Source organism: Trachemys scripta, chromosome 10, assembly GCF_013100865.1.
Source record: "Trachemys scripta elegans isolate TJP31775 chromosome 10, CAS_Tse_1.0, whole genome shotgun sequence".
Taxonomy (NCBI): domain Eukaryota; kingdom Metazoa; phylum Chordata; order Testudines; family Emydidae; genus Trachemys; species Trachemys scripta.
The window spans coordinates 35,619,772-35,647,652 of record NC_048307.1 but is presented as its reverse complement, the minus strand read 5'-3'; the positions used below and the strand labels follow the sequence as shown (position 1 = coordinate 35,647,652).

The 27,881-nt window shown below is 49.3% G+C and overlaps 1 long non-coding RNA gene across 1 annotated transcript; it reads left to right on the top strand.

The window, feature by feature from the left end:
* The first annotated feature begins 445 nt into the window (after positions 1–445).
* Positions 446–26,851, top strand: LOC117884335. The gene is made up of 3 exons (XR_004647547.1): positions 446–745; positions 25,432–25,607; positions 26,567–26,851. It is a non-coding gene; the product is annotated as an uncharacterized LOC117884335 (long non-coding RNA).
* The last annotated feature ends 1,030 nt before the right edge of the window (positions 26,852–27,881 follow it).

Below are 27,881 nucleotides of genomic sequence, written 5' to 3'. Positions count from 1 at the left end.
GCTGTAGGAGAAGGGAAATGAAAGATGCTCATCCTCAGCTGAAAGGAGCGATGTGCTGCAAGTGCAAAATGATGTTATAGGGGACCATAAAGAAGGGCACTTAAAGACTTCCATGTGATTACTCATATGCTTAAAGTTAAGTTCATGCTTCAGTACCTTCCTGAATGAGGCCAGAATGCCTTTCATCCCCAAGGGCTGGAGGGCAGCCCAGTCTTGGGTGGAATGTGACAGCTGATTGCTAGCTCATGGCAGCACTTTAGAACAGGAAGTGAAGCAGATCCTGGGCCAGAATCCCAGCTGGTGCAAAGCGGCAGAATGCCATTGAAGTTGGTGGAGCTGAACCGGTTTGTACCAGCTGAAGAGCTGGCTTGCTGCCTCAAACTAAAACTGCCAGGGGAATTTAGGGGGGAGCAATGTAACAAACCCAACTGGAATTCAACCAGGAGGCACATCAGGTTTCATGCCCTGGGCCTGACTCTCCTCTCCAACTAGGTTTATACCGGTGCAGCCCCTCTGATGTCAGTATCATTACTCCTGATTTAACGGGCGTAAGATCAGAATCAATCTCCCGTTCCCCGATGCTGGTGCAAAGTACCCTAGGATCTTTAGTGACCATGAGTGATCAGCACCTTGGAGTCACAGTTCAGCATCGCCACAGAAGGAATGCAGCCCTAGCTCTTGCCTCTTCCCCCGAACCCAAGTTCCATCCTTGTGAGAGGATCCCGCCACCTTGGCATCGTGTCTGGTAGGTAACGCCCTCCTTTTGAGAACGATTTCATGGTGGCTCACTTAGATTGGGCGCTGTGTGGGAATTTTCCATTTCTGCCTCTGCAACATTCGTCTAAATGACCTTCCTCTGTGCGTGTGCATGTGTGAGCGTGCGTGTGTGTGCATGTGTCTGCATGTGTGTAGGCAGCAACTCCTCACAATCTGACTTTTATCCTGCACCTTTAGCTGCTGCAGAGCAGCAAACTGTTGACTTCTAATGCAGTATCCTTTTTTCCCTTTCTCAATAAATAATTTAATCCTCCAGGGGCAGAGGCTACCAAGGAAAGCCGCTGGCTGCGGGCTAAGGGGCCTTTACTAGGCATAGGAGCCTTCTCGTTGCATCTGGAATTACTAGGGTAAATGCTGCCAAACAGGCTGCCAAAGCCAAGTTCCTTTATAATGGGACCGCAGGAATGAATCAGGGGGTGTGAGCAGGAAATTAAGGCTGCATTCATCTGCTTGCTGGCACTTCTGGTTGCCTCTGTGCTCGAGGGATGGAGCAGGGCCACATGCAGGTGTTGGGATAGGCCATGGGCCTGTACCTGTACCTGCCCTACACCTCAGCAATGATGTGATCCTGGAATGTGTGGGGCTTCAGACAACAGCCCTTTTGGCCATGGCTAGGAGCCAGTCAACGGCAGCCCATTGATAGAAATAAGTGATGGCTCATGGCTAGCAGCTTCCAGTCCCCTGCCCCAACTGCGGGACTGACTGCCCATGGTTAGAAAGCAGCCAGGGCCCCTCCTCGCCGACATCTCACTGCCCCTTGTGCATGGACTGGACACCCTCCATATCAATTGCCACAGCCATGTTGTCCTCTTCCAAATCCCTTCTTACGATCTCCCTCTGCCACGACATCCATAACAACTTGCCTCTGCCTGGCAGCCAGTGGCCTGGTGTTGGTTCCTTATTGTTCTTTCTCCATGTAGGGAATGTTTTCGGCAGTGTTAATGCTGCTGCAGCCCCAGGCCCCAGTGAGTCAGAGGGATGGGGCCCTTACTCAAATCTCCAAACCCAATCACTTCAGCGATCCCAGAGTGTGTCTTCACTGCAGTCATCCCGGGTGATCAGCTCCCAGGGAAGCCTAGCCCAGGTACGAGCAGCCACACAGCGGAGTCCAGCCCAAGTTACTGGGTCCTCACTGGTGCTGCGCTCTCTGTGTGTCGCTAGGACTTCTGGGGATCCATCCCATGGTGCTTTGTGCTGCAGTGGGCTGAGCCACTCTTGAGGCTTTCCTAGTGAATTGTGGGGAACCTGTCAGTCCTTCTGGGTACATGGGGGGAATTGTGGGAAGGCATTGGAGAACTAGCCGCACTGGAATGGTTTAGCCTGTGTCCTCACTGGAAAGCAGGTGGGCTACCAGCCTGAGGGAAAGCAGAACACAGGTTCTAATCCAGCCCCCAGCCAGGCCAAGGGGTGAAAGCATCACTCAATCTGGCTGAGAGGGCTGTGTGTGGGAGCTAGGTTAGGAGCAACACCCGAGTAGGAGCCTGGGCTAAACTTGCACTGGAGACATACCCTCAGCTAATATACAGCTTTGTCTCCCTAGCACAGCCCTGTTCTCCCCTGCTGCCCACTCCCCCCCACCCACTTGCATCTTGTCCCTCTTTAGACTGTAAGCTATTTGGGAAGGGACTGTTTGCTGCCACAGAGCCCAATGGAATGGGACCCATTCTTGCCTGGGCTCATTGGCTACTATTGTAATCCAAACACATGCTAGTTAGGCTGCGAGCCTGGTGCTGTCTGGAAAAGGGGATCTGCAGAGAAAGACATATTTCAAAACCAGCAGAGCAGCATTTTCTAATGCTGGAACATGAGGGGCTGTACCGAATCCTGTGAAAGCTCCGGCTTATTTTGGATGGCTATGGGTATGTTTGTCTGTATCAAACCCAAAAGATGGAAAAGTCATGGCTTCGTGAGCTGAGCAGAGGCTCTGTGGCTTAAGGAATGCTAGCTCAAAGCTCGCCAAGGTTTGCATGGGATGAGCCATATTTTCCTTGGGGGTGGGTTAGCAATTTACCAAGTCTTCTTTATGTCTGTCTTATGCCATTGTATGTTCAAGAACGCCTATGGGATTTGAATGTGCATCGCAGAAAGGTGTGTTGAAATGAGGTGAGATGGAGGGCTAGGGTAGCATGTGCATGGCTGACGACATTGGGGCAGGGGAGTTGCCGATTGATTGGTCTTTTGGCCCAGATCTTCTAAGCTATTTAGGCTGATTTCAGTGGAAGTTAGAAGCCTACATTCCTTTGAAGAGCTGGGCCTTAATACATGTTTTCTGTATCTCCTCCTGCGCTGAGTGTTTGATCCAGGGACCAGCATCTAGCCTTCACAACACACTGGGCTCTAATCATCCCTCTGCTTGCATTGTCTATGGGGATCAGAAAAATAGGGAGTAGGATAGGGAGGTACCTCTGTGTTGTCACTTCCCCTTCTGTGACCACGCGAAAGCCCCTCCATTGCTCTCCAGACCCCAGGTGGGTCAGGCACCCTAGCTGTGGGCATGGGGCCAATGCACTGTGACCATTCGGGATTGTGCATGAGTTTATGGAATTGTGTCAGGAAGTTACTGGGGCATGGAAAGCATATATGGATGTGGATTCCCTGCGAGTTGGCAAGTTGTGTCATGTCTCTGCCAGGCCAGAGCCAATGGTGGGGAGGGTGTGGCTACACTGCAAAGAAAAACCCACAGCACCAAGTCTCAGAGCCTGGGGCAACTGACTCAGTTGCAGGGCTAAAAATAGCAGTATGGATGTTCGGGCTGGAGCCTGGGCTCTGAGCCCCACCCCCTCCCCAGGTTTCACAAGCAGGGATCCAGCTACCCTGCTATTTTTAGCCCCGCAGCCCATGCCTGAGTCAACTGAGCTGAGCTGTGGTCCTTGGCACCATGGGCTTTTGACTGCAGTGTAGACATACCCAGAACGATCAGCATGCCAGGATGGCCTAGGCAGAATCAAACACTTTGGGCCAATGGTGCTCCAGCCAGGAGAAGACACTTCCTCCTGTGGCCTGAAGGCAGCGGGGCTGGGAGTACTGGAAAGTTACCAGAAGGTAGAACAAAGCAGCAGGTGACCCCAACTAGGTCTATAAAAGCACTTGGGAGGGAGGTGGGGACTGGGAAGGGAGCCATTTTGCACCAGTTTGAGTGGGAGGCTGCTGCAGGGCTAAGGCAGGTAAATGGTGAGAGGCCCCTGCCTGCCTGATGGAACACAGCTGATCCCCCAAGGGATGGGGGAGCAGTGAGGGATGTTGCGCTTAGGCTAGTGGTGTGACACTGCACCCCATATTCTTCAGTGATGTTATTATGATATGATTATGACATAATTATGATGCATTTTATACAAGGTAAGTCATGTGAGGTGTCATTGGAAAAGTTATGATTTACTGAATATGATTATCCTATATTTGTGTGCATGTATCATTTTTGTATCTGAAGTTATGAATATTCACTATGTATCTGTATTTAAAATGTAGTTACACCTGGGTGACGCCCTCTAGACAAGATGCTTTTAGTCTAGATAGTGGGTGGGGAAGGGCCTACTCAGGGCAATGGACCATTAGGGAGAAAAATAGGCCTTTGGAGAAGCTTATCTCCCACCTGGTGAACCTTCCTGTGAACACTCCAAACAGCGTGTAAATAGTGGCTGCTATGACTCTACAAGGACATGTGACCAGGCCATATGATGCTGGACTCCATCTTGGGATGTCAGTATTTTTCCACAAACCAGCCTGGAAACCAAGCTTTGGAACAAAGGGTTCCTGCCATATGCAAAAGCTATTAAAGGCAGGAAGTGACATCATCCATTGTTCTTCACTTCCCACCCAAGAAGACTCCTGGAAACACCCGAGGAGCAAAGACTGAACTGGGGGAAGTGCTGGACCTAGGCTAAATGGATTTCTAGCCTGTGAATGAAACACCTGTGGATTCCAAGCTGTAAAGCAAGTGCAGCTTGCCCCTTAAGAACCTGCAGCTTGCTTGTATCATCTCTTAGGGTGAGAATCTGCTAATTCATATCCAATCTATCTAGTATATTAAGCTTAGTTTGCATTTTTATTTATTTGCTAGATAAACTGCTTTGATCTGTTTGCTATCACTTATAATCACTTAAAATCTATCTTGTAATTAATAAACTGGTTTTTCCCTTATCTAAACCAGTGAGTCGGAGTGAAGTGTCTGGGAATCATAGCTCAAGGGTCAAAGGCTGTTGCATATTCCTCTCCACACTGAAGGAGGAGGTGAACTTCATGATCTTACGCTGTACAGTTCCCTGTGCAGCACAAGACAGTATAATTTTGGGTTTATACTCTAGAGGGGAGGTGTGCCTATGGAGTGGAAGTAGCAGCTGGGTGTGACCCTACCAGGGCCTGCGCATCCCATTAGGTGACCTAGGCAGTCTCCTAGGGCACTAACATTTGGGGGGTGGCGACCGCAGCGGCCAGATCTTCGGCCACCCTGGTCGTCGGCAGTATTTTGGGGGCAGAACCTTCCGCCGCCTCTGTCGGGGGCAGTATTTTTGGGGCGGGACCTTCCGCCGCCTCTGTCGGGGGCGGCATTTCGGGGGTGGGACCTTCTGTTGCCTAGGGTGGCAAAAAAGTGGCGGCGCTCCTGGTCCCTACCTGTAGGGATGCTGGTGAAAAGGCAGGCTGGAGGGCTTTGCAGCTTGTCACAGTCATACAGTATGAGAGGGAGCCCAGGCTAGTGGGTCAGGGGGCTCAGTGTACCCCGGTTCCAGGTGGCACCCTGGGGAGAACCCATCACAGATAGTTCTGTGTGATCTGTCCTGTCCTGTGCTGTGCTTTCCACAATGAACTGTAAAGAGCAACATACAGTGGTGAGCAGGTCCAAAGCCTGTGTGCATTGGCTGCTTCACAACTGCTGTGGGTGCCCTTGCATTAAACTCTAGTCTGCAGCTTAACCCCTTGGGATGTGGTTCATGCTCCGGGGAGTCTGAAGGGTCAGTGCTGTGCCCGAGGGGCCAGGTGGTGTCTAGTGGGTCTCGACCCACATGAGGGGTGCCGGTTGGAAGGTCTGTGCCCTCAGTGTGCCTAGGGACCCTGAGACAGGTGCAATGGCTGGGCTTTGTTCAGGCTCCAGGAGCTTGAAACAGGCGGGGAATTCAGAGCACAGAGAATTGGGGGCCCCTCACAGCAGCCCTAGTGGGTGGCCAGGAAGGGGCACCCGCTAGGATCTGCGACAAGCAGGCTCCAATGATCTTCTACTTCAGCCCATGGGATTTGTGTGAGGAAGTTGCTGGGAGCCTGGTCAGCACTAACTCACCCTCCTCTGCCTCCCACAGAGCCACCTGTTGGGGCTCAGGGGCGCCCAGGGGCAGTGGTTGGCTGAGGAGTCATGTTTCTTGAGACCTGCAGAGAGCTAAGGAGTGCAGATGGACCTGTGCCTTTGTGCACTCCCTTAATAGCCACATGCCAGTATCAGCCCCCCCCCCCAATTGTTCCACAGCCAGTGGGGTTTCAAACCAGCATCCCCCGAGGAGTAATCTGGTGGAAACTTCCTGAGGGGCCCCTCCCTGAGTTCCCCAAGCCCCCAGGGGAGCAGTCCACAATATGGATCAGCCAAAATTCATTATGCAAATAATTTGCATTAGAGTGGCACCGAGGGGGCCCAATCCAGATCAGGGCTGTATGGTGCAAGGCATGGTACCGACACACAGCAAGGGCCAGTCTACCCAGAAGAGCTTACAATCCAAAAAGGCAAAGGGTGGGAAGGGAAACTGAGGCAGCCAGCAGTGAGGCACCGAGCAGCAAGGCACCTTGCCAACATCAGTGGCAGAGTCAGCGTTAGAATCAAGGTCTTGAAGTCCAGCCCAGCCCTCTACCTACTGTCTAGGGCCCTACCAAATTCACAGCCATGAAAAATGTGGCACGGACTGTGAATTCTGGTCTCCCCCTGTGAAATGTGGTCTTTTGTGTGCTTTTACCCTATACTTTACAGATTTCATGGGCGAGACCAGTGTTTCTCAAATTGGAGTCCTTGACCCAAAAGGGAGTTGCATGGGGGTCACAAGGTTATTTTAGGGGGGTTGCGGTGTTGCCACCCTTACTTCTGCACTGCCTTCAGAACTGGGTGGCTGGAGAGCAGCGGCTGTTGGCCAGGCGCCCAGCTCTGAAGGCGGCACCCTGCCAGCAGCAACGCAGAAGTAAGAGTGGCAATACCATACCATGCCACCCTTACTTCTGCACTGCTGCTGGCGGTGGCTCTGTCTTGAGAGCTGGGATCCCAGCCTGCAGCCGCTGCTCTCCAGCTGTGCAGCTCTGAAGGCAGCGCCACCGCCAGCAGCAGTACAGAAGTAAAGGAAGCAGTATCGCAACATCCCCTACAATACCCTTGTGGCCCCCCACAACTCCTTTTTGGGTCAGGACCCCTACTATTACAACACTGTGAAATTTCAGATTTAAATAGCTGAAAAATGAAATTTACGATTCTTAAAATCCCATGGCTGTGAAATTGACCAAAATGGATGGTGATTTTGGTAAGGCCCTACCAATGGCTCATGCTGCCCCTCTGGCTCTGTGGGCTCGTCACCCTGGTGTGTGAGGGATGTCTAAGTGCATGTGGCTGTTCAGGGCTGGGCAGGAAGGCCTGTATTTTTCCTCCCAGCCTCTATGTGGCAAACACAGGAATATGCCACTTACAAGAGTTCCTCTCGCTGCAGAAAACCTTCTGAGAGACTCCAGGCAGACCCCTGGCCCAGCACAGAGGTTTGGGAGGGCAGAGAAGATGGTGCCTGAAGAGCTGCACTCTCTGCACAGCCGGGATCCTTGGCCATGGAGAGATTTATCCCCCCCTCCCCGTTCCACATTTTAAAACCAAATCAGCAGAGAAACAGGCAGGAATGGAGGGGGGGGGAGAGAGGGAGGGAGTAGGCAGAGGGAGTGCTAGATATGGGCGCGGGGAGCTCTGCATTTTATCATTTCGACACTGATTAGGAGTCAAAGGCAAGGGGCGTCTGACAGAGTGTTGTGACAGTGAATAATTCATAACCTACTTGGGAAGTGACCTGGCAATTCATTAAATACTTATAACCCACTGCACTGAAAAACCAGAGAGAGCTTTCTGCAGCTGTGTATGAGGGGAAGGATGTGTTGCGTGGGACGGGGGCACCTCAGCTACCCCAGCCTTCTGCATCCCACCCTTATTGCCTCTCGCTCATTCAGCAAGCTCACAGTGCATGAGCCCCCCAGCGTTGCTGTGACCCCGCCCCAGTAGTGCAGTCTCCGTCCTGCCCTTCGCAGCTGTCAGAATCCCACACGCCACCCATGAGGAGGGGGCTGTTTCCAGTCCTCCCTCTAAGTGCCACACGCCGAAGATGCTGTCTCCAAACTTCGAATGCCCAGAGGCCCCTCTACCCCTCATGACAATGGGCCTGGCTGCCGATCTCAAAGCCCCATCTTCCCTGTGGTCTGAAGTAGCAGCAGGCAGTCTCTTCCCAGTTCCCTCTGCCTCCTCCTGCGAGTTCTCTCGCTGTACCAGTAAGGGCCTGATCCTCAGCTCTCCTTCCATGGGGGCTCAGCACCTCTGTGGGGCATGGTCAGCCCTCAAAAGCCTGACCAATGGCGGACCATAATCGCTGGCAGGTGGGATGATGGCCTGGAAAACTTCCTGCCTGTAATCCTTGCCTCGGCCAGTAGCTTGGAAACGCTAAACTATCAGGCTGCAGAGCTCAATCCAACCCCCGCTTCCCTTGGGGTGGTGAGTCAGCCACTCAGCTCCGCTTCCCACCCAGCTTCTCTCATTATACTCATTTCTCTCTGCCTGCACGCCTGAAGTTGCTGCAGTAGCAGCAGGATTTTTTACCTATATGAAATATTAATTGCTGCCCAAAGCAGCCTTTACTGCATGGATGATTCACCTTCCTCCTCCAGGGAGCTCTCTGCGCCGGGCAGGAAAACACCAAAGATTCCAAACCATAGGACTTGGGAGGCCGAATGGAGAGGCCCTTCGCCAGCCCCAGGACTAGCTCTGCATTTGGGGTAGCGCATGTTTCAGCCAAGCCAATTCAAGCTAGCTTCCAAAAGCCACTAGGTCAGCACTCTGAGCACAAGGAGGGGAGAGTTTGCTGCAGCACACGGCATCCCAGGAGATCGATTCCACCACCACACGGGGAACGTGGCCCCAGTCCTGTGTTTCTGTGGATTGTGCAGGGATGGGCAGACTGCCTGGCTCTGCACTGGAGGGAGTTACCAAACAGCATCCTGCAGAGAAGCCAGACGTGACAGTGACACTGATACTGCGACGTAAGAGCCCAAACAGAACCAGACAAACTGCCCCATCCAATTACATAAGAGCCTGCAGCTCCCATTGCAAGACCCATGCGACAACACTCAATACTGAACCCAGCAAGCTAGTCCATGGCTAAAGCATCTCCTGGCAGCTGCTTGCCTTGCCTAAGTGAGTGTGGGAATTCAGTCCTGATGAAAGGTGCCAGAGCAACCAGCCCTAGCACCTCAAGTCCTCTGCTTAGCCACAGAGCAGGTACAGCATGGGCAGCTCCTGCTCCCTGCACATTGTCTGCCAGGTTCCTGCAGCTGGTCTCGGAGTGGCTGTGGAAAGTAACCAGAGACACCCTTGTGCCATGGGGATGTGTGTGGGTGCGTACAGGCCTGTTTCGCAGAGACTGCTGACAGGGTGCCACCATGCCAGTTAACGCCAGCTAGAATGGTGTTTTTTGAGGCATTGGCACCTGGAACTGGACTGGAACCGCAAAGTAATTTTAATGGTCACCTCTGTGGTGTCTGGCTTCTCGGGTGCCCAAATTTAGCAACACAGCACCCCTAACAATCACGCCCTAGGTGACTAGATTTGGGCAACCAGATATAGAAGGACTCAAACTCAGAGCCACTTTTGAATATTTCAGCCGCAGTGACTTGCCCAAGATCACCCTTCAAGTCAATGGCAGAGGCAGGCCTGGAGGTCCCGACTGTCTATTGCCCCGTCTCTCAGGTCCAAGATGACTCAGGCCACTAGAGTCATTGTTGTTTCCCAGTAGGCTCTGTCTGAAAGGAAGTGGCTGAGATTCAAACCACGTCAGGAGTTGGTGCTGGGAATATCAGCATAAGGACTGAGCAAAGCATCTGTCTGCTTCAATGTGAGCCTGTTGTCTCCCTGAGGTGGTGCGGCCAGCTAGCTCATCTTGGGAGAGCGCAGTGCCACGGTGTTGTATTTCCAGTGCCAGATGGCTAACCTGGAGTTTTCCTTTCTGTCCCTGCTGTTACTGAGGGGCCCTTCATGCTGTCATTGCTCCCACCGTGATGAGCAGCTGAAGCTGCTAAACAGGAAGAGCAAAATGTGCCATGTGGAAGAGAGGCAGAACCATTCATAACAGCTTGAATAAACACTAGCCATTGCGAAAAAGCTGGACAAGAGCACCTGAGCTGCATGATTAACGAAAGGAAGTGTATCCCAGATATTGCCCTGCTCCCCAAAAGAGATCAATGGATGTTTAAGGAGGAGCGGACATTTCAGCATAATACGCAGCTCCTGGCTAGGGCCAAGGCTATTTCTATCCTATATCAAGAGCCTGCTGGGACTGGAACTCTGAACATCAAAATACCAGGGATCAATGCACTAATGCACACAGCATTTGCAAAGCCATCGCCTGTGCACAGCACCTTCCTGACACTTAAAAGGCACATCAAAGATGTCAGGCTAATGACGAAGCACAGATTGGTCAGGCGAGTGCACGCACCCCTGGCTTTTTTGCAAAGCAGGAGCTAGAGGGACAGAGGAGAAGAGCGCTGCGAAACAACAGTCAATGATTCAGCCAGTTTCATTCAGCTCTCTGTCCCGGGAGAGACAGTGGGTTAAAGGAGGGTTTTGCACAACAGAGAACTGTCTGCTTCCACTTTATTGTTGGTACCTCCAGGGGAGATGCAGACTAATGCACTTAGTTAAAATAAATCCCAGGAAGAGAAAGCAGTGGGATGATATGGTCTGTCCACTGAAGGTCTAGAGACACAGGGATGCGTGCTGCAGAGCTGTTAATCTAGAACAAGTAGGTACTCGAATAACACTTGGCACTTTACAGAGTGCTTTTCCTCTACAGATTTCAAAGCAGCTGACAAGCCGAGGGGAGTATCATTCTCCCCATTTTACAAGCGGGGAAACTGAGGCATAGGGAAGCAAAATGACTTGTCCTAAATCACATAGTGTAACAGTGGCAAAGCCAGGAACAGAGTCCAGGGCTCCAGCCTCCTAGTCCAGTATCCAGCTCATTAGGTCACACTCCCTTCCTAGTAAGTAATCCCTCAACTAAGACCCACTGCCTCACATCACTCAGTTGAGGAATATTTAAAGTCTCTCCCTCTAATGAAGAGGGACTGTATTTCAACCAGACATTTAAACCCCACACATTCCAATTGCCATATGGTAGCTTGACAGCAGTTACCCCTCTCCCATTGCTACCACTTGCGGGAGGTGGGTGCAGCAAAGGATTAAACAGGAGTTAGCCTGCAGATATGTGGTGCACTCCCTGTCTTTGTTCAGGGTGCAGTAAGGCTGAGGTTGAGCAGGGTCTCAGTTGCAGGGGAAATAGGGAGGCAGGAAGATCAGGCGGACTGGAAATGGCCTCTGGGGAGATCAGAAGTGGATTCCTCAATGCTAGAATTGACCTCTCTTCAAGGCACGTACAGTTACCACATGCTATAAGATGGCAGAACACTGGAGGGGGAAGGGAGAGCAGGCAGCAGACTCCTGCCCACTTATCAGTGCAAACCAGCCAGCCCCACATCCCAAACACTGATGTCATCATCAAACACACACAGTTTGCTGAGTACCCTTGCACCAGCCAAAATGACCATGGTTGAGGGTGTCAAGTCCAGGCATCACGTAGTGACATTCACAAATCTGGCTCTATCCTGTGAATCCACGAATCTCGGATGGCGCTAGGTAGGATCAAGGGATGCCCACTTTCTCACGTTGATGGAAAGTTTAGGGGTAAGGTGTGTTGGGGTGGTTTTTGTCCATCTTGGTAACATCGCTGAGGAGCTTGCACCGCTGCCTTTGAATATAATGAGTGATTGAAGGAAGGCCAGATCTCTGCGAGACTGTGACATTTCGCACAAAGCACTTTACGCTGAGGATTTGTCACTGACAGTGCATATGGAATGCCTCCAGCTGCTCCAAGTCTGCCTGTAAGAGGGTCCAGATTTCTGACCCATATAGCAATACAGGTAGCACATAGGTTTGATAGACCCTAAACTTTGTCTCACTGCAAAGATGTTTTTGCGTCCATAAACAAGACATGGGCTTCATGCAGGAGGCAGCAAGACCTATTTGTTGAAGAATGTCCAGTTTGTGGCAACTGCTTGAACTCTGCTTGCAGCCTAGGTAGATGAACTTATCAGTTCTCTCCTCGGTACTCAACCCCAACTGCACTAGGGTTCTTGTGGCCCAGCTCCAAGATTCTGGACCTCGGTCTTCTGCCATGAGACGTTCAACCATATAGTGCAGGTGGTGTCTTGGAGACCTTGGAAGGCAGGCTGAAATTCCCTGATTTCTCCACAAGCAGGAAAGCATCATTGGCATAGTCTTGGTTGGTAAACTCTTCTTGACCCACCTTGATTCTGACATGTGGAGCAGCAAGTCCTAATATCTAATTGATAGCTCAACGGAATAGCGCTGGGGCAAGAACAGATTCCTGATGCACACCTGAGGGTATGCAGAAATGCACCAAAAGCCAAGAACCAATGCACACTCTTGAACTGGTGCTGGTGTGAAGACAGTGCACTAGATTTAGCAGAACATTTGGAAAACCAACTCCATTCACTGCAAGCCAAAGTACTGACCTGTCAAATGACTCAAAAGCTGCTTTGATTTTGGTTTATGCCTCATGAAGTGGGCACTTAAATTCTCGGTGCAGTTCAACTGCTGATGTGCTCCATGGAAATTCTAGTTCTTATGGGCAGGCCTAGTCTGGGAAGGGTTTTTACTCAGATCCTCAAAGTTTGATTTCAATGAGGGTTAGGTGCCTAAATACCTTTGAGGACCTGGGCCAATTTTGTTTAAATAAAATAATCTTTTCCCAGGAGGCAGAGTTTATGTTAATGAAAATGAAACCCAGCTCTATGAAGAGATTCAAATAGAAGAGACCAGCTTTGACAGATGGCCTCATCCAGCGTTTCATGTACAAGGAGATGGTCAAAAATCTAGCCAGTTACCCATCTTTCTCCAATCGTTCTGCAAAAGGCAGTGTTTTGGTGGTGGTTCCATGGCTCATAATTAATACTGTTTCTTTTCTTCTGCTATCTGAATAGCAGCAGCCAAAAATGTCCACCATCCACCCATACTTCCTGAACGTCAACAGCTCATCACAACATGTACAAAAGAAAAATTAAACAGCAGATGTCCTGCTGAGTTCACCCAGCATTGCTGCTGCTATTTTTTTCCCTCCCACTGTTGCCAATAACCTTCTCCAGGGACCTGTGGGATTGTAGATTAAAGACTGCATATAAAACTCTCGTTGAAACATGAGGGGTGGGGAAGGCGGGAGAGGGATTGAAGTGAAATCAGAGCGCATGCAGGCGCATGTGTCGGAATTTCAGAGGAGAAAAGAAAGGTCATTTACCAAATTAAGCTGCAATTGTCTGATCCAAAGCCAAAATAGTGCTGGGATCTGAATGGAGGAGCTGGAGAATCGGAAGGGATTGTTTAAACCAGTGTAGAGTTCTCCTAGAGGTCTTCTTTCCACACGCTACAATGCAGCAATCCTGTCTTTATCTACAGTGGGGACTATGTTCACCCTTTTTACAAAACTATAATGGATCTGTATACAAAGTATGCCTTGTGAGGTATCATTTTAAAACTCATAATGTGTTGAATATTATTCTCCTGGTAAAATGCGTGTGGCAATATTAAGATTCTATCATATAAAGTTACTGAGACATGCTCCAAATTTAGAAAAGCAGACACAAACCAGTTCCTCAGAGAAAAAAGGCAAATTGATGCCTCAGCCAGGTGTCAAAAAATCAAATAGACTATCAGCTGGTTAAGTGGCCATTCTTTGCCAGGAAAAAGGGTCTGAGTGATAAATTTACATCTTGCAAAGACACAGCTGGAAGTTCCCAGCCCCAGACTTTGTGTCCTGAACCCCTGCTGGAGATGATTCTCAAACAAAAGGAAAAAGATAAAAATGAGGAACAGAGGCCCCAAATCACCTCTCTCCCCTCATCTCTACTCATGGCATCAACAACCCTTGAAAGAAAAGGAAGCATCATTGAACTAGGGGAGGGTTCTGGCTGAGAGGAATCCAGCCAGATTGCTGTGAGCATGTGGTGAGAGAAACCTTTTTGTTTTAAGTTCACTTAGCTTCTTAAGTTAGGTATTAGTTTGTGTTTTACCTTTTATTTCTTTGTAACGAATTCTGACTTTTATGCCTCATTACTTGTAATCACTTAAGTATATTAATGACAGAAAGATAGATTTTGTTTTATTGCTTTATCTAAACCAGTGTGTGTTTGTGTTTGGGAAACTTCATTTGGTATAACAAGATTTGTGCATATCATCTTCTATTAATAAAATGATGGATTTTCTATGAGCTTGTATTGTCCAGAAGGAAAGAGCTGAACAGTACAAGACGCACATTTCTGGGGACAAGTCTGGAACTGGGAATTTGCTGGTGTCACTCTGCAATATAATTCAGGTGTGGCTAGCTAAAAGCACTCCTATAACTCAGCTGGGAGTAATTTACATGCTGGAGGCTGTGTGAGAGCAGGCCAGGAGTGGTTGCTCTCATGGTGAAGCAGTGTAAAAGGCACCCCAGGCTGGAGAACTGAGGGGACACAGCTGTTCAACAGTCCAGATTGTACCCTGGGTAATGTCACAGGGACACCCAAACATTTTTACCTCAAGCACCAACCCCAATTCCATGAATTGTGGGAACTCACGCAATCACTTGTTTCCTAGGGGGTTAGTGCAAGAGAAAGAATAAGATGGCCAGATCCTAAGCTAGCATAAATCAGTGTTGCTCCATTGACTTGGAGCTGCATCAGTTTTCACCAGCTGGGGATGTGCCCCAGAGAGATTTAGTTATTTAAGAAACTCACTACAGTGTGTTGGGAAAGAGACATCAGCCTCAGAGTTCTATAAAAGCACAGGGAAATCCCAGCAGAGACTGTACCTGTGGAGTGAGGAGAAGTGTCACATCAATGCAGTCAACTGTTTTCATTTGACAGTCAGTGGGCCTGAAACAATGCTAGATAACAGCAGAATTCCCATAGCACCACTCCGCAGCCACAAGACATTCAGGGCCTGATCCAGAGTGGTGCTGAGGCCTTGGAACTCCCAAAGACTCAGCTCCAATCAGAATAGTGTGCAAACCCTTCTGAAATCATCCAGGTAATCCTCAGATCATGGTCCCCAGGACACAGACCTGGTTGAGGAGGGTTGACGTGACAGTTAGAACAAAGCCAACATTATTTAAATGGGCCCCACCCAATAAAACCATTATGTGAGTGGAGTAGTCATGATCCTTCTCCCTTCACCCAAACAATTACCCAATCAGTGCCGGTTCCTGCTGCCATCACTGGTGTGGATGGTGCACTCAGAAAGGAATCAAGAGAAGGCAGGACGGCTTTGGCATCATATAGCCACAAGGAAGCAAATCAGTGTTTTGCAAGTGTCTCAAATTATCAGGGAAACAAGAGTTCCAATTTTTTTAGGAGCTCTAACACCATGGAGAGAAAAAGCAGCAGGACAAAGGCAACACAATCCTCTCCACTAAGCACTGAGTTACCAGCAGGCTCAAGAGCACCCATTGAAAAGAATAAAGCATTATAGAGTCTGATCCTGCTCTCATGGAAGTTGGTGAGGATTTTGCCATTGATTTCGGTGACAGCAAGTGCAGGGTTTAGGGAGTGAGTCACCTTTATGCGACACACAAATCCTGAGGGTTTAAGCAATTCAGCAGCCAGATCACCATCTGTATCATGGACAGTGGACGCAGAGCAAGTTGGTTCCTGATGCTCAGGACCAAGAACGGCAGTCCAATCACAAAGATGACCAGAGTCCAGATGCCAGGCTCTGCAAGGCTCACCTCTCATCTGCCTTACCTTGAATAGTTACAGATGCAGAACTTAGGGGCTACCAATCTTGCCACGCCCACCACAGCATCATAGTCAGGACCAACGAGTAAATACTTTTTCTAAAAACATCTTTATTCTAATGTAATCAAAATAAGTTGTAAGTTCTGATTAAAATAGCTAATTTAAGAAATGATTGCCTGGAGTACAAAGATCCCTACCACTAGGTCATATAATGCAAACACAAAACATCAGGCTTTCAAAATCAAAGGACATTGGTACAATGCAGTTCTATTATACATCCTCTCTCAGCCCCAGCTGTATGTGAATCCACCATGGCAGTAGAGTCAGTCAAGCTAAGATCCTCACCACCATGCCAGGCATTCTTGTTGTGACAAACTTTATTCCAGTGAGCACTAGTCAATTACATTTATTAGGCCAGGACTTGCTCATTGAACTAGTAAGCCAGTCTGCTGCATTTTAAAACAGGATCACGATGGAAAGGAAGTCTCGGCTTTAAGTGGCATAACAGTGGCATTTTAAAACAAACACCAGTCTCGTTTGTATGTGCACATTTTGTTTGTGCTTGGCAGCTAGGCAGCAGATGTCCATTAAACACAAAACTGACTGACACTTTTAAAATAGCTCCCTCTCTCTCTCAGACACACACACACGGCAGCATTTCAGAATAAGCTCCAAGGGTTTGTGCAACCCTTTTTGGTATCTTCTTGTTAAGAAAAAGATTTAAACACTGGAGGTTTAAATACAACAGTCACTGGGAAATCTTCACACAGTTTCATAACATCATGTGTTTCTTTGAGTACATTACAAAACCACAGCAGAGATACATAGGTCCCCAAACACACACCCATTGACTGGGTTTGTTGCCTCACAGAATAGACACCGTCAGGACTCACATGGGCAGCGTGCTTTCTGAACTACGTCATAACTGCTGATAACTGTAGAGGTTCATCTTTTGTAGCCTCCAGCAGTTATAATCACATACACGAGCATTCTATGGATTCTTCATTCAGTTAGGACCTGGATGGATGAAGCTTTGGAGATCAGGTTCAAGGCTGAACCAGGGCTGAGATTCAGGGAAGCTGACCTCTTCCATGCTCCTCTTCTGAGATTTCAATGCAAAATGGTGGAAATATGCAATCAAATACCATGTTGGTGGATGCATTATAAGCATCTAGATACATATGACAAATCAGAATTGCATGAGATCAACTGTTTTGTGAGGCTTCTGTCATCTTGGATCACATTGTTACCAGATCCAGAGAACAGGTCTCTTTCTTTGGGTCTGATGCAGACCCAAAACCAGAGAGGCAGATTTGGAAGGGGAGAAAAAGACACGATTCCTGATTGGAGGTTCTGGTTCAGGTCCATCTCTAATCCAATGTAACATACACGATGTTCCAAAAACTAGGTCTAACCATGGAAAAGAGTAAATCACTAAGTAATTAAAAGTGTTTTAAAGATAATCAAGCGGGAAGGTGGAAGCACAATAGGGCAATTATACAGTGTAGGGTGGAAGAAAACAGCTCACTGTCTCTATGAGGACACAGCAGGAAGCTGCTTTAAGGTTGCTCATTAAACTAAAGGAAAACTTCTGACCTCTCAACTCCTTTGAGCAGCCTGGATCTACCACTGCAGACAGAGGGGCTAGCTCCTCCTTTGGTCCCTAAGGCCCACTCTACCTTAGGGTATGTCTACACTACGAAATTAGTTCGAATTTATAGAAGCCGGTTTTATTGAAATCGGTTGTATACAGCCGATTGTGTATGTCCACACAATAAAATGCTCTAGGTGCTCTAGTCGGCAGACCGCGTCCACAGTACGAGGCTAGCGTCGACTTCCGGAGCATTGCACTATGGGTAGCTATCCCACAGCTATCCCACAGTTCCCGCAGTCTCCGCCGCCCCTTGGAATTCTGGGTTGAGATCCCAATGCCCGGATGATGCAAAACAGTGTCGCGGGCGGTTCTGGGTACATGTCGTCAGGCCCCTCCCTCCCCCGTCACAGTAACGGCAGACAATAGATTCGCGCCTTTTTACCTGGGTTACCTGTGCAGACAACATGGAGCCCGCTCAGCACAGCTGAGCTCACCGTCACCATATGTCCTCTTGGTGCCGGCAGACGTGGGACTGCATTGCTACACAGCAGCAGCTGCTAACTGCCTTTTGGCGGTAGACGGTGCAGTAGACTGGTAGCCTTCATCGGCGATCTGGGTGCTGGCAGCCGTGGGGCTTGCCTTTTGGCAGTAAATGGTGTATTATGACTGTTAGCCGGCCTATTACAAGTCGGGTCATCGCACATTAGCAGAGTCTTCCCTGAGCAGCAGCTCGTACAATAGGCCTGAAGACCATCGTCATACACCGCCCCGTATTTGCTGCCAAGCACCCAGAAAGATGCCGAGGGCTATCAGTCACGCTGCACCGTCGTCTTAAGATGTAAAAAAATAGATTTTCTCTGTATTCATTTGCTTCCCCCTCCCTCCGTCAAATCAACGGCCTGCTAAACCCAGGGTTTTCAGTTTAATCTTTGGGGGGGACCAGTCTGTGACAGTTGTTTGTGTCTCTCCCTGATGCACAGCCACCGTTCTTTATTTTAATTCCCTGTGCCTGTACGCCATGTTGTCACTCGGCCCCCCTCCCTCCTTCCCCTAGGCCGTCAGATACTACGTTTGCGCCACAGCTCGAGCCGAGAAGCGGTTCGCGCCTTTTCTTTGAATTCTGGGTTGAGATCCCAATGCCCGGATGATGCAAAACAGTGTCGCGGGCGGTTCTGGGTACATGTCGTCAGGCCCCTCCCCCCTCGTCACAGCAACGGCAGACAATAGATTCGCGCCTTTTTACCTGGGTTACCTGGGTTACCTGTGCAGACAACATACCATGGCAAGCATGGAGCCCGCTCAGCTCAGCTGAGCTCACCGTCACCATATGTCCTCTGGGTGCCGGCAGACGTGGGACTGCATTGCTACACAGCAGCAGCTGCTAACTGCCTTTTGGCGGTAGACGGTGTAGCATGAGTGATAGCCGTGGGGCTGGCAGCCGTAGGGCTGCATTGCACCAGCCCCTTCCAGGCGATGGTATATTATGACTGGTACCCGTCATCGTCATACTGGTATGGCTGTCAATCATGGCCACCTGGGCAGACATGCTACTGTTTTGATGATGACGGTTACCAGTCATAATATACTATTTTCTGCCAATTGCCCAATATTGTCTGCTAAGCACCCAGAAGAGGCCGAGGGCGATGCTGGGTGCTGGCGGACGTGGGGCTGGCAGACGTGGGGCTGCATTGCTACACAGCAGCAGCCCCTTGCCTTTTGGCAGATGATGGTATATTATGATTGGTACCCATCGTCATCGTACTGGTATGGCTGTCACTCATGCTGCAGCGTCGGCTGCCACCTTAAGATGTAAAAAATAGATTTGTTCTGTGTTCATTTGCTTCCCCTTCCTCCGTGAAATCAACGGCCTGCTAAGCCCAGGGTTTCCAGTTTAATCTTTGGGGGGACCATTCTGTGTGACAGTTGTTTGTGTTTCTCCCTGTTCCTGTACCTGTACGCCATGTCGTCACTCGGCCCTCCCTCCCTCCCTCCCGCCCTCCTTCTCCTGGTCCATCAGATACTACTTTCGCGCCTTTTTTCTGACCAGGCGCCATAGCTAGCACTGGGATCATGGAGCCCGCTCAGATCACCGCGGCAATTATGAGCACTATGAACACCACGCGCATTGTCCTGGAGTATATGCAGAGCCAGAACATGCCAAGGCGAAACCCGGACCAGGCGAGGAGGCGATTGCAGCGCGGCGACGAGAGTGATGAGGAAACTGACATGGACATAGACCTCTCACAAGGCACAGGCCCCAGCAATGTGGAAATCATGGTGTCACTGGGGCAGGTTGATACCGTGGAACGCCGATTCTGGGCCCGGGAAACAAGCACAGACTGGTGGGATCGCATCGTGCTGCAGGTATGGGACGATTCCCAGTGGCTGCGAAACTTTCGCATGCGTAAGGCCACTTTCATGGAACTTTGTGACTTGCTTTCCCCTGCCCTGAAACGCCAGGATACCAAGATGAGAGCAGCCCTCACAGTTGAGAAGCGAGTGGCGATAGCCCTGTGGAAGCTTGCAACGCCAGACAGCTACCGGTCAGTCGGGAATCAATTTGGAGTGGGCAAATCTACGGTGGGGGCTGCTGTGATCCAATTTGCCAGGGCAATGAAAGACCTGGTGATAGCAAGGGTAGTGACTCTGGGCAACGTGCAGTCAATAGTGGATGGTTTTGCTGAAATGGGATTCCCAAACTGTGGCGGGGCCATAGACGGAACCCATATCCCTATCTTGTCACCGGAGCACCAAGCCACCGACTACGTAAACCGCAAGGGGTACTTTTCAATGCTGCTGCAAGCCCTGGTGGATCACAAGGGACGTTTCACCAACATCAACGTGGGATGGCCAGGAAAGGTACATGATGCTCGCGTCTTCAGGAACTCTGCTCTGTTTCGAAAGCTGGAGGAAGGGACTTTCTTCCCGGACCAGAAAGTGACCATTGGGGATGTTGAAATGCCTATCGTGATCCTTGGGGACCCAGCCTACCCCTTAATGCCATGGCTCATGAAGCCGTACACAGGCAGCCTGGACAGGAGTCAGGACCTGTTCAACTACAGGCTGAGCAAGTGCCGAATGGTGGTGGAATGTGCATTTGGACGTTTAAAAGCGCGCTGGCGCAGCTTACTGACTCGCTCAGACCTCAGCGAAAAGAATATCCCCATTGTTATTGCTGCTTGCTGTGCGCTCCACAATATCTGTGAGAGTAAGGGGGAGACCTTTATGGCGGGGTGGGAGGTTGAGGCAACTCGCCTGGCCGCTGATTACGCGCAGCCAGACACCAGGGCGGTTAGAGGAGCACAGCAGGGCGCGGTGCGCATCAGAGAAGCTTTGAAAACGAGTTTTGTGACTGGCCAGGCTACTGTGTGAAACTTCTGTTTGTTTCTCCTTGATGAACCCTCCAACCCCCCCCCCCCACCCGGTTCACTCTACTTCCCTGTAAACCAACCACCCCACCCCACCCTCCCCTCCCCTCCCGCTTGCAGAGGCAATAAAGTCATTGTTTTTTCACATTCATGCATTCTTTATTAGTTCCTTACAGAGGTAGGGGGATAATTGCCAAGGTAGCCTGGGATGGGTGGGGGAGGAGGGATGGAAAAGGACACACTGCATTTTAAAACTTTAACTCTTATTGAAGGCCAGCCTTCTGATGCTTTGGCGATCATCTGGGGTGGAGTGACTGGGTGGACGGAGGCCCCCCCACCGTGTTCTTGGGCGTCTTGGTGAGGAGGCTATGGAACTTGGGGAGGAGGGCTGTTGGTTACACAGGGGCTGTAGCGGCGGTCTCTGCTCCTGCTGCCTTTCCTGCAACTCAACCATACGCTCGAGCATATCACTTTGATGCTCCAGCAGACGGAGCATTGCCTCTTGCCGTCTGTCTGCAAGCTGACGCCACCTATCGTCTTCAGCCCGCCACTTGCTCTGTTCTTCCCGCGATTCAGCCCGCCACCTCTCCTCTCGTTCATATTGGGCTTTTCTCATCTCCGACATTGACTGCCTCCACGCATTCTGCTGTGCTCTATCACCCTGGGCGGACATCTGCAGCTCCGTGAACATCTCGTCCCTCGTCTTACGTTTTCTCTTTCTAATGTTCACGAGCCTCTGCGAAGGAGAAACATTTGCAGCTGGTGGAGGAGAAGGGAGAGGTGGTTAAAAAAGACACATTTTAGGGAACAATGGGTACACTCTTTCATTACAAGGTCGCATATTTCGGCTTGCAGGCAGCCATCGTAGGCCACAGTGTTTTGGCTTTTTTAACCTTCTTAACATGCGGGAAAGGTTGCAAACAGCAGCGCATTTCCCATATCAAGGATGAATTGGGTTGTCCATTTAAAATGGGGTTTCAATGTAAAAGGAGGGGGCTGCGGTTTCCCGGTTAACATGCGGCACAAACACAAGTAAACCACCCCCCCCCCCACACACACACACGATTCTCTGGGATGATCACTTCACCCCTCCCCCCCACCGCGTGGTTAACAGCGGGGAACATTTCTGGTCAGAAGAGCAGGAACGGGCGCCTCTGAATGTCCCCCTTAATAAAATCACCCCATTTCAACCAGGAGAGCTTTCTGGAGATGTCCCTGGAGGATTTCCGCTCCATCCCCATACACGTTAACAGACTTGCTTGCTTTTTTTTTGTAATGTTTACAAATATTTACAAAGTTACACTCACCAGAGGTCTCCTGTGTGCCCTGAGGGTCTTGGGTGAGTTCGGGGGTTACTGGTTCCAGGTCCAGGGTCACAAACATATCCTGGCTGTTGGGGAAACCGGTTTCTCCGCTTCCTTGCTGCTGTGAGCTACCTACAGTACCTCCATCGTCATCTTCCTCGTTCCCCGAACCGTCTTCCCTGTGTGTTTCTCCAGTGAGAGAGTCATAGCACACGGTTGGGGTAGTGGTGGCTGCACCCCCTAGGATCGCATGCAGCTCCGCGTAGTAGCGGCAAGTTTGCGGCTCTGCCCCGGACCTTCCGTTTGCTTCTCTGGCTTTGTGGTAGGCTTGCCTTAGCTCCTTAATTTTCACGCGGCACTGCTGTGTGTCCCTGTTATGGCCTCGGTCCTTCATGGCCTTGGAGATCTTTTCTAATACTTTTCCATTTCTTTTACTGCTACGGAGTTCAGCTATCACTGCTTCATCTCCCCATATGGCGAGCAGATCTCGTACCTCCCGTTCGGTCCATGCTGGAGCTCTTTTGCGATCCTGGGAGGACTCCATGACGGTTACCTGTGCTGATGAGCTCTGCGTGGTCACCTGTGCTCTCCACGCTGGGCAAACAGGAAATGAAATTCAAACCTTCGCGGGTCTTTTCCTGTCTACCTGGTCAGTGCATCTGAGTTGAGAGCGCTGTCCAGAGCGGTCACAATGAAGCACTGTGGGATAGCTCCCGGAGGCCAATAACATCGAATTCCGTCCACACTACCCCAATTCCGACCCGCAAAGGCCGGTTTTATCGCTAATCCCCTCGTCGGAGGTGGTGTAAAGAAACCGGTTTAAAGGGCCCTTTAAGTCGAAAGAAAGGGCCTCGTTGTGTGGACGTGTCCAGGCTTAATTCGGTTTAACGCTGCTAAAGTCGACCTAAACCCGTAGTGTAGACCAGGCCTTAGAGACATTGACACTAGTACCTACATTGATGTAACTATGCTGGTGCAAACCCCAACCTAGATACATTGCAGCAACATTACTGAGACTTAATCTGGTAAGTTACTGGTGTGAGCCCCATGCTGTTAGGTCACCAGCCCTAGGCGCATCCTTGAGGTCAAGCATGGTTCTGCAGCCACCCTGCCTCAGTTTCCCTGACAGGGTTTCCAGCTCACTCTGGTGGTTTAAGGCTCAGTGCTCTGGCTTGAGTCACTATGAATGTTCAGCCTCCTCCCCTTCCGGGGGAGCAGAGCCCAAGGTCACAGTCTCAAAACAAACATGAAATAAAGGCACCTGTATCCCAGGTGGACTTAGTTCTCAGCCCATCTGAGGTTATTCATCCAACTTGCCCCCAGGCTCAGCTTACAGATCTCACCATTCCCCTCAGGTGAGATACCTTCTGCTGCTTGGTTTAATTATCAGCAGGTCCCTGACAAACCCAAATAGTCCAGCATCAGGCCTGCCTGCCAGGGAGGCTCTAACCAGCACAGTCCTACTGAGTCCTGGCTCCAGCCAGGCTTCTCTCCCCAAATGAGAGCAGCTGGTCTCTCTTTCCCACCAGCCACAAATGAGTGAGCTCTCCCCTTTCGATCCCCTTCCTACAGGCCTGACACCCACTACAGGTGTAGCAGGCGGGGCTGATTGTTCTCCTGGCAGTTCATTAATCCTTTCCAGCCTGAGTGCGGTCTGTATACCCCATTGCACCCCACTTTACATTGGTGCTGCGTGTCTATGTTAAGTAGCTACACTGTATAACTACACTGATTTAGTTACACCACTGGAGATTTCTCTAACTCGCCATACAACAAGCTCCAAGACTCCTTCCTCCTTGGTCATACATCCCAGTAGGAATCAGAGCCCTTGCACCAATTTACATGCCATGCAACCCCATTGGCTTTAATGGGATGGGGTGTGGTGTCATCAGGGCAGACAATGGTTCCCTCTGTCTTTCTAATCCACATCAGAGCTGGCAGGCAGCTCCTCAGCCCCCACTCATCAGGAAATATCCTATAACCTGGCTCCTCAGGTGTTTTCCCCCTGCTGAGATGTATCAATAAAATGGCACCTCTCTCATAGAGACACCCACTCCAGTCCCAGTGAGTAGGGTGGTGTGAGTCTTATAGGTTATTTCTAAAGGCTTTGAAAATTCACTTTAATACAGCATACATTCCTATCTAGTATAGAATTACAGTAGCTACCTTAAGGGCTGTCCTGTGAGCTGTATTGATATTGGTTTTAGCAAGAGATGTGTGTGCGGTGGGGCTGTGGAACAGGCTGATCCATTTCCTGTTATCTAGAACCTGTATTACCATCACTGGAGATGGTGTGGCATGCAATGAAAGCATTCAGTATATGGATCTCAGTTGTATACAGTGGCTGGGCCTGCATAACAAGGCTTGAGTCCAACTGCAGGACTGCATTAGGGGAAAAACCCCAAAACCACAAGCCAGGTCTTTTGTGCAGGAGAACTGACAGGGCTATTTCCTTTCAACAACAGCATGCTCTTGGTGTTTAAGTCAGCCTGACAGTACACGCAGCTCTTTTTCTCAGTCAAAGAAATATTAGTTCTGGGACACAGCCTGTGCTAGAGTAGAAGAGGATGCTGATCCCAGCACAGAAGAATGCTCACATACAGAGTGGCTGTAGTGGGGTTGAGAAGCCCTGAGCCGGACAAATGTTGCTTTGTTGTAATGTGTTTTTGTTCGTAACCAAAAAAGGTTTGACAAATGGCTTTCACACACTAGCAACCGAAAGGAGGTACATGGTGAACACCAGGCAGAGAAAATAGCGGTTCCATAGGCTCAAGTCCCACCAAAGGCAGAGAGCACTAGGGGTGGCAGTAGCAACCTGAATCCCAGTGAGGAGAGCCCAGGTAGGGATCATGACCAGAAGTGGTTTTCATTTCCAAGTTGTCTCGCTCAAACCAGGGTAACCCTGTGTGTCTCAGAAGGGTCAGTGCATTAGGTTGATCAGGAGGGTATTTGCCAGGTCTACTGATAATTAACAACTCTTAAATCAATGTCAGAGTCTTTATAGACCTAATTTAACACTGGAGCATCTAGCAAATTTGGCACTTGCCAAGAAGAAGGGTCACAACCTCTGAAAGGGGGGGCAGTATAATCTATTAACTACAGTAGACAAGTGATCCTTAGAAGGCCAAACTTTTTTCTGATCTCAGACAAGAATCAAACTTAACCAGCTAGATTCAAGATTTGGAAGAAGGCTTGCAAAAGTGGGAGGTGCTGAAGAGGCAAAGTCCTAGTGACAGAGCTGCTGATAGATGCAGTGTAAAGTGTGGTTCTAGTGTGAAAAGTGACTATGTTTGAAAAAATACACCTTAATTCAAATCTTCTTCCTGTGCATATTCAGTTTCATCTGTGCAGTGTTGTCAGCCCTGCAGGACCAGCTGAGCTTTTGGAGAGCACACTGGATTCTTTTTGCATTTGTGCATCAAAGAATTGCAAGCAGAAAAGTTCCAGTGGCTGGGCCATCCTCTTGTCTTCAGATTCTGCCCTCCCACCAGCGAAGACATTAAGGCTGTCCAGGTGGGTAAAAGGGTAGGAAAAAACTTTCCCTGTGGGCAGGTTATCCTATAACTGCCTACTGCAGGGTTCCTTGCACCTCCCTTGAAGCAGCTATTACTGGCCATTGTCAGAGATAGGATATCAGATTAGGTGGAAGTGTAAGGAACCCTGCAGTAAGCAGTTATGGAATTACCTGATTCAGTTTGTCTTCAACTCCAAGTAGGAACCTACAGATTGCCAGTGGCATGATATAGGTGTTTCAATGGGATTAAATACAAGAAGTGTAAGGTATTTCTGAAGGTAAGGGCATTAAAATCTGGCCCTTAAACGCACAGAGCAAGGAGGCAAATCTGAAGGGTTATTTAATCGCTAAGGGCCAGATTGTTAAACTCCTTGGTCACAAGAACAGTTCCACTGACTGTGACTGTTCACTAACATAAGGGGTCACAATCTGGCCTTAATGAGACCTATGCTGGAGACAACAGTTTGTACATTGTGTGCTCTGCGCTGTTCTAAAAAAAAAACAACAAAACTGACTGACACACTGAACATTAAAGACCAGCACAGAACTCCATGGTGTCTGGAGCCACTTACTGTGACACCCTGTAGCCCTGTTCACCACTTTTATATGGTTATGATATATTTTGTACAAAGTATGCCTTGCCAGGTATCAGTTGAAAACTCATAATCTGCGGAATACTGTTGTCCTGGTAAAATGTGTGTATCAATGGTGTATGAGAAGTTATGAGATTATACTATGTATCACTGTTATAACTTGCTCCAAGGTTAAGACAAGCAGGTCCAAATCAGTTTTTCAGAGACAAAGACACACTTGCACCCCAAACAGGTGTCAAAGAGCCATTACCTGTTTAACTGGCCATTCTTCAGCAATGGGAAGGTGTAAACAAAAAAATGATGGTGCATCACAGGAATGTTTCACATCTCATGTACACAGTCCCCTGTTTGTCTATATCCGGCAGGGGGTAAGAGGAGAAGAGTATAAAGTAAGAGAAAGTGACCTTCATATCACCGCTTTCTGCTCAGGACATCAATGACTCTGAAAGAACTGAACTAAGAAGGGGAACAGTCCCAGATTGGAAGGAGATGCAGCCTGTGAAATTTCACTACAGCGTATGGGGAGACGGGCTTTGTGCTTTTAAACCTACTAGCCTTGATAAAGTTTAGGAATTAGCTTGCGGTTTTATCTTGTTATTTCTTTTGTAACCAATTCTGACTTTTATGCCTTATCACTTTTAATCACATAAAATCTGCCTTTCTCTAGTTAATACACTTGTTTTATTGTTTTACCTAAACCAGTGCGTGTTTGGATTGAAGTATTTGGGAAACTCTACTTAGGGTAAACAAGCTTGGTGCATAATCATTACCGAGTGTTGGAATGACAAACTATTTATGAGCTTGTACTATCCGGGGGTTAATGAGCAGTACAAGACACACATTTCTGGGGACAAGGCTGGAACTGAGGAATATGTGGGTGTCACCCTGTATGTAATTCATGGATGGCTGGGCACAGCCTTCATGTATTCATCTGGGAGTGATTTTACATGCTAGTGGCTGTGTGCCCACAGAGCATGGAGGGATTGCTGTTCACCAGCAAAGCAGCATAAATGGCATCACAGGCTGGGGAGCTAAGGGGACACAGCAGTCCAGATTGCACCCTGGGGAATGTCATACCTACAAATCAAGATTTAATTGAAAACCCCTGGCAGTATTAGGGGTGATAAGAGGGATTTTTGCCAAACTAGTTGCTTTCAATAATATACTTTATTTTGTACCATGCAAGCAGAAAACATTCTCCTTATTGCACTAATCCCCAAACCATACCGGCAGCGTAACATGCTCTCTCCTGTGCAATGACCTCACTAAGGACCTGGAAATGTCTTGTAAAACTGGCAGACTTTACTTTTGCCAGTAAGGAATGTTTTAGAGAACATCTTAAACAAATATTTATGTAAACAAATTTGTTTTTTCAGCTCAGGCCTGTGGATGTAAAGGTGAAGACTGCATTCTGAGGCTATGTCTACACTGGCAGCTAGGGGTGTGATTCCCAGATTGCATAGATATACTTGGGCTAGCGTGCCAAAAACAGTAGTGTTGCCACAGTAGCACAGGCAGCAGTGGCATGGGCTAGCCGCCCTGAGTACTTACTCATGGGGTCCAGGTGGGTTTGTACTCAGAACAGCTACCCCATGCTGCCGCTTGCTGCTGCCCATGTTACCACAGCTACACTACTATTTTCAGTGGACTAAGTCTCATAGAGCTAGCGCAAGTACCCTG